Source organism: Zootoca vivipara, chromosome W (genome assembly GCF_963506605.1).
Source record: "Zootoca vivipara chromosome W, rZooViv1.1, whole genome shotgun sequence".
In the NCBI taxonomy this organism is placed as follows: Eukaryota; Metazoa; Chordata; class Lepidosauria; order Squamata; family Lacertidae; genus Zootoca; species Zootoca vivipara.
In genome coordinates, this window is record NC_083293.1 from 2,222,947 (window position 1) to 2,230,051 (window position 7,105).

The 7,105-nt window shown below is 44.8% G+C and overlaps 1 long non-coding RNA gene across 1 annotated transcript in view; it reads left to right on the forward strand.

Annotated features, from left to right (window-relative positions):
- The window catches only part of LOC132591450 (uncharacterized), a 40,919-nt gene extending 36,806 nt beyond the window's left edge, over positions 1 to 4,113 (forward strand). Inside the window, exon 3 of the long non-coding RNA XR_009556977.1 lies at positions 2,355 to 4,113. This is a non-coding gene — a long non-coding RNA (uncharacterized LOC132591450). The remainder of the gene's footprint in view (positions 1 to 2,354) is intronic.
- The last annotated feature ends 2,992 nt before the right edge of the window (positions 4,114 to 7,105 follow it).

A 7,105-nucleotide genomic window follows, 5' to 3' on the forward strand; every position in this document is an offset into this window, starting at 1 on the left:
TGGTGGAGGGGAGGTTTCTCCTCCGGGCTGAGAGGCTGTGCCGCGTCTCTCTCCTTCTTCGAGGACTGCGTGCCGCACCACCTCCTCCTTTCCCCAGCCCTGGGTTCCGCTCAGTCAAGCTTCGCCACCAGCGCACGCACCGCGGGACCAGCAAGAGCTGTGCGCGGGATGGTGGGTGAAGCTCGACTGAGCGGAACCCAGCGCAGGGGAAAGGAGAAGGAGGTGCGGCGCGGAGTCCTCGGAGAAGGAGAGAGACGCGGTGCCACTAGCCTATGGCTAAGAAGGGCCTGCGTGGAGGAGCAGCGTGAGGAGGAATGGCCACAGGCGGCGCCCAGGAGGAGCCCGTGCCATGCTTCCCTTCCTTGGCGCTGCTGCTGCGCTCAGGACAGGCGCAGGCTCCTGGCGGCGAGGAAGAGGCGACGCAGGGAGGTAAAATGGCTCTCGCTGGGAAATTTTTTTAAAAGTGCATAATGGCCACGCGGGCGGATTGGGAGGCCAATTGGGCCGCATCCGGCCCCCGGGCCATAGTTTGGGGACGGCTGTCCAAGAGTATTAAAAGAACTGGCAGAGGTGATTTCAGAACCACTGGCAATAATCTTTGAAAATTCCTGGAGAACAGGCGAAGTTCCAGCAGACTGGAGGAGGGCAAATGTTGTCCCTATTTTCAAAAAGGGGAAAAGAGAGGACCCAAACAATTACCGCCCAGTCAGCCTGACATCAATACCAGGAAAGATTGTAGAGCAGATCATTAAGCAAACAGTCTGTGAGCACCTAGAAAGAAACTCTGTGATCACTAAAAGTCAGCATGGGTTTCTGAAAAATAAGTCATGTCAGACTAAATTGATCTCACTTTATGACAGAATTACAAGCCTGGTAGATGAAGGGAATGCTGTGGATGTAGCCTATCTTGATTTCAGCAAGGCCTTTGACAAGGTGCCCCACAATATTCTTGTAAAGAAGCTGGTAAAATGCGGGCTAGACAATGCTACCATTCAGTGGATTTGTAACTGGCTGACTGACCGAACCCAAAGGGTGCTCATCAATGGCTCCTCCTCATCCTGGAGAGTAGTGACTAGTGGGGTGCCACAGGGTTCTGTCTTGGGCCCAGTCTTATTCAACATCTTTATCAATGACTTGGATGATTGGCTTGAGGGCATCCTGAGCAAGTTTGCAGATGACACCAAATTGGGAGCGGTGGCTAATACCCCAGAGGACAAGATCACACTTCAAAATGACCTTAACAGATTAGACAACTGGGCCAAAGCAAACAAGATGAATTTTAACAAGGAGAAATGTAAAGTACTACACTTGGGCAAAAAAAATGAAAGGCACAAATACAGAATGGGAGACACCTGGCTTGAGAGCAGTATATGTGAAAAGGATCTAGGAGTCTTGGTAGACCACAAACTTGACATGAGTCAGCAGTGTGATGCAGCAGCTCAAAAAGCCAATGCAATTCTGGGCTGCATCAATAGGAGTATAGCATCTAGATCAAGGGAAGTAATAGTACCACTGTATTCTGCTCTGGTCAGACCTCACCTGGAGTACTGTGTCCAATTCTGGGCACCACAGTTCAAGGATACTGACAAGCTGGAACATGTCCAGAAGAGGGCAACCAAAATGGTCAAAGGCCTGGAAACCATGCCTTATGAGGAACGGCTTAGGGAACTGGGTATGTTTAGCCTGGAGAAGAGAAGGTTAAGGGGTGATATGATAGCCATGTTCAAATACATGAAAGGATGTCATATGGAGGAGGGAGAAAGATTGTTTTCTGCTGCTCCAGAGAAGCGGACACGGAGCAATGGATTCAAACTTCAAGAAAGAAGATTCCACCTAAACATTAGGAAGACCTTCCTGACAGTAAGAGCTGTTCGGCAGTGGAATTTGCTACCAAGGAGTGTGGTGGAGTCTCCTTCTTTGGAGGTCTTTAAGCAGAGGCTTGACAGGCAGTTGAGATGCTTAATGGGCACAAACAATAAAAAAAAAATATTTGTAAGAAGAAAATTGCCTCTGAAACAAAAAAACAGAAACCGATAGCTGGATCTCATAAAAATGAAAGAATTGAAAACATACATAATTTACCAAGTTATTATTGTTGTGAGTTATCTGGTTCATTTGTTATCATCGGCTTATTAAAGCTGCACTATACATCCTGGGATGTATTCCCTCTGGGAATTCCAAAAATTTAACCAAAATCATTTCTAAATAGTTGCTCTATACAAATTCACTCTCGCACACCATGGAGAAAGTAACCTAAGCAATCTGAGCTCCTATAAAATCAATCACCACTTTCCACCACTCTTTTTCATTATTATCAACTAAGCTACTAAATTGTTCTTACTTCTTCCCTGCAGTTTTCCATTGGAGTTGGAACTGGAATATTTCCCGTCAGACCAAATTTATCTGTAAGAAACGGATGGAAGATATTCATGTGTAAAGGTGGCTAGTAATGATTCAAAATACACAAAACAGCAGGAATGCGTATAACTACACTGTGGCAAAGTACAGTGGTACCTCTGGATATGAACTTAATTCGTTCTGGAGGTCCGTTCTTAACCTGAAACCGTTCCTAACATGGAGGTACCTCTTTAGCTAATGGGGCCTCCCGCCGCCGCCGCGCGATTTCTGTTCTCATCCTGGGGCAAAGTTCTCAACCCGAGGTACTATTTCCGGGTTAGCAGAGTCTGCAACCCAAAGTGTTTATAACCTGAGGTGTTTGTAACCCAAGGTACCACTGTGCTATATTCCACAAACAACTCAAACTGATCCTGGCTGTGTTGTACTGTATTTATTTAGTACTAGATCAAATCAGAAAGACGACCAAAGATTCCCTTCAGAAAATAAAATCAGATTGCCACAGTGTGCCTTTAGAAAGTGACAACCGACAATGCACACTGATTCCCCATTTCCCTCTGGAAAAAAGTGGGGGACAAGGGAGGGAGAGAGGGAGAGAGAGAGTGCCAGCTACTAATGAACAAAGGGGTACTTCTTCCCAAAAGTACACAACAGTACATGCTCCCCCCACCCAGTGTTTGAAACTCCCATTGTTCTAGGTGCATTTTGCGAAAGGGGATTTCATTAGTGCGAGCAGTTTCTGAGCTCTGACTACAGTATTGCACCTAAGATTTCAGATTAAACCTGAAGAGTGGAAGGAAGACCTTTTCCTGAGGGGGGTGGGCAGGTGAAGGACCAGACCATGTGAAAAATGAACACATTATTTTAGCTGCTGTTCATTCATTTTCAAGCTTTGTATTCTTGTTATAAGAAACTACAGTACGCCTAGACACTTCGTTAACTGATGTGGTTAAACTTTTTTTAATAATGAAAAAAAACTTAGACTGAGTTTTAGCACACATGAAAAACTTACAACAAAACCTTATTTCCTAATGAATAGCCTTTGGACTGTAATGTAACTTAAACAGAAAACTATCTTTAGAAAGATTTTTCCTCCAGAAGCATTTTAGAAATCTGATTTGAATTTTAAAAAATCTGATTTAAATAAAAAAGCCACAAAAACTACATCACACACTTTGTACATATCAAGCATTGTGCATATTTACACTCTGAATCATGTTGTTGAACAAGAATTTACAAACCAGCCATCTATCATCAATTGTGATACAACAGAAAGAAGCCTACAAAGAACTATACTGCAAGGTTAGCATGCAATGGAAATAAAAGAGTTCCAAAGAAAGTGACTAGACATGACATAATTCACACAATTAGCAATTATGTTAACCATTTTCCCCAGAGTAAATAGCCATGCAGTAGGAGGGAAATCCAGATCAGGTCTGCAGCAGGGTACCCCCACCCCTCCCCACAACTCAGTACAAAGCAGTTCCCTAAGCATGGACGTGGTCAAATTCAACCCTCGAAATTTGATTTTACCCTAATCTGAAGCCACGGAGAGCTGCTGGCGCAGTCAACACTGCGCTACCATGCACCGGCAGCAAGGCACGAGGCGGCTTCCTAGGCGATACCCCTATTTAAAAGGGCGCCCCAAGGTCTCTGGGAAAGCATGTGCAGAGGCGGCCGATCAACATCAACCATGCCGCTGGCCCCCCGACGACCGAGGACTGGTTCCGGCAAAGGATAGGCCGCTCAGGAGCCCTATGAGCAGCGCGCGCGGTTGGGTGGGTGGGCGTGGAAGGGGCCCCGCTACTCTGATCAGTGGCCGGCAAAAGGGGGGGGCAGGGAAGGAAGGGGACGGGTAGCAGGATCTGCACAGGGAGCCCCGCCCCTTTCCTCCGCAGTGGCCCCGCCCCCTTGCCTCGTGGGAAACCTGCAAGCAAGACTCAAGCAGGACAACTGCATTCTCCCCTCCTGCAGTTTCCAGCAACTGCTATTCAGAAGCATATTGCCTCCAACCATGGCTATGAATAATCAATCAATTCTGAAATGCTTTCGCTCAGGGTAGAAGTGGAAGCAAGTATGAAGAAAACAAAACAGTTTTGGCCCAAAAGTTCTGTATTTGCATAGCTCAAACCACCAGGGCTTTGTTAGCTGGTCTTCATTAAGTAATTATTATTTTTACTAGAATTGGAAAAGAATAGAATTACAGTGGTACCTCTACTTACGAATAACTCTACTTACAAATGTTTCTACTTACGAATGGAGCTCCGTCCGCCATCCTGAATGCGGTTTAGATAGGGTTGCTTCTACTTACAATTTTTTTCTCCCAATGCATTCCTATGGGATTCGACTTACAACTTTTTTTGACTTACGAATGTGCGTTTGGAACGCATTAAATTCGTAAGTAGAGGTACCACTGCATTTGGTTTCTGGCATATCTCAAGCACCGCATTACGAGTTAACATTGAGATGCCTCCCACACAATGAGGTCCCAATGGTAAACAAGTGGATTACAGCTGTGTACCATACTCGCAGCCAGCTATCCTTTTATCGGATATTCACAGAATTAAATGCAAGATCCAGTTTTTGCTGAAACCTGGACTGTCATTTTCAACATGTCTAGTTCAAATCTGCTTACCATTTCCCACAAAAGTCCATTTTAATGGGAAAAAATCTGCAAGCATTTTGTAAAATCTTCCAGCACTGATGGAAGAAAGAGAAGAGCAAACATAGAAATAGAAAGGATGCCTGAATATTACCAATGCTGTCCTATCAGTACTATTAACTGGCAAAACTAATTGACACTGAATCCAGACAAGCCTGAAATAATAATGATGGGTCATGGGCAAGGTGGCTCCTACGGTATCAACTGTGTGCTTAATCCTCCCATAGTCAGTTGGTACACTGCCATTAGCAAGTAGGCTGCATCCTGGCTTTAACTAGATTTATATGACCGTATATTTATACGAGGCGGCTCTGCAAGAAAATGCTGCTGTGATCCTTAATCCCAGGCATCCCCAAAATGCGGCCCTCCAGATGTTTTGGCCTACAGCTCTCATGATCCCTAGCTAACAGGACCAGTGGTCAGGGAAGATAGGAATTGTAGTCCAAAACATCTGGAGGGCCGAAGTTTGGGGATGCCTGCTTAATCCCATGGTGCCAATCGTCCCATGGAATATAAACTATAAGAGCTCAATCAAGCCATTTGGCTCCTCCTTCTGTTTTCCACTTTCCTTTTCCAAGAGAAATTGAATTTTATATGTTGGTGCTAAGCACGATCAATTCTCACTGGGCTTTTAAAAAATGTTGTCCTCTTATTACCTGATGAAGGAAAAGATCGAAAGAAAGAATGTTTTTATGTTGAATATCGTTAGAAGATCTTTAGACACAATATGGCAGAAATATAGAAGGTTCTTTGAACCCAAGACACCTTGGTGGATTTCACCACTTGAAATTGTGGCTGTGCAAAGGAATAATATGGACAACAATTGGCCCACGTACAAAGTGTTATTAGAGGAGAAAGAGGGAAATCTAAAACTAAAAAAATACCAGGAAATCTCAGGATTCCCCTAAAAATTCCAAGATCTCTACTTTCTCAGTAGAACCATTTTGGGTTCTAATTATGTATATGTCAGCACTTATTACCCAGCTTTGCTACTAAAGAAAATATTTGAGTTTTACTCAAGAGTACACCCAAAACGCAGAGACATCACCTTGCCGACAAAGGTCCGTATAGTTAAACCTATGGTTTTCCCAGTAGTGATATATGGAAGTGAGAGCTGGACCATAAAGAAGGCTGGTCGCCGAAGAATTGATGCTTTTGAATTATGGTGCTGGAGGAGACTCTTGAGAGTCCCATGGACTGCAAGAAGATCAAACCTATCCATTCTGAAGGAAATCAGCCCTGAGTGCTCACTGGGAGGACAGATCGTGAAGCTGAGGCTCCAATACTTTGGCCGCCTCATGAGAAGAGAAGACTCCCTGGAAAAGACCCTGATGTTGGGAAAGATGGAGGACACTAGGAGAAGGGGACTCCCTGGAAAAGAGCCTGATGTTGGGAAAGATGGAGGGCACAAGGAGAAGGGGACGACAGAGGACAAGATGGTTGGACTGTGTCATAGCAGCTACCAACATGAGTTTGACCAAACTGCGGGAGGCAGTGGAAGACAGGAGTGCCTGGCGTGCTCTGGTCCATGGGGTCACGAAGAGTTGGACACGACTAAACAACAACAACAACACCCAATGAAATTTACAAACATGGCTGGGCTATTCTTTGCAGGGGAACACCACCCAATGTTTCTGAAGGTATCAACCTGGAACCTTGGGGACAGAGCAGCAGGGCCGTCTTAAGCATATCCGGCGCCCCCCCTTTTTCCCAGAGTTGTTGACCTCATTTAGGAAGGGGTCCCCAGAATTGTTGACCTTTTTTTTAGGGAGCTGACACCACACTTGCATATTATCTCTGCTTGGGAAAAGAAAACAGGAAATATAAACAAACTGTTTTTGTTGCCCGTTTATTGCATGAGTAGCAGGATCTTTTTAGGATTCCAGGTTTGACAGTGTCAAAAGCCATCTATTTCTCTTATTTGACCAGTTTCAGCTAATAAGCCTTCAAATTTATGTTATCAGGCATAGAACTCAGTACCTCAAGTTTCTCAGGTTTAGTCTTTTTAAGAAGCAAGTGATTGGCCCTCATGATAGTGAAGATATGCTTGGAAGTGTGAAGGAGCATCTGGTGAAATCTCAGAAGCTT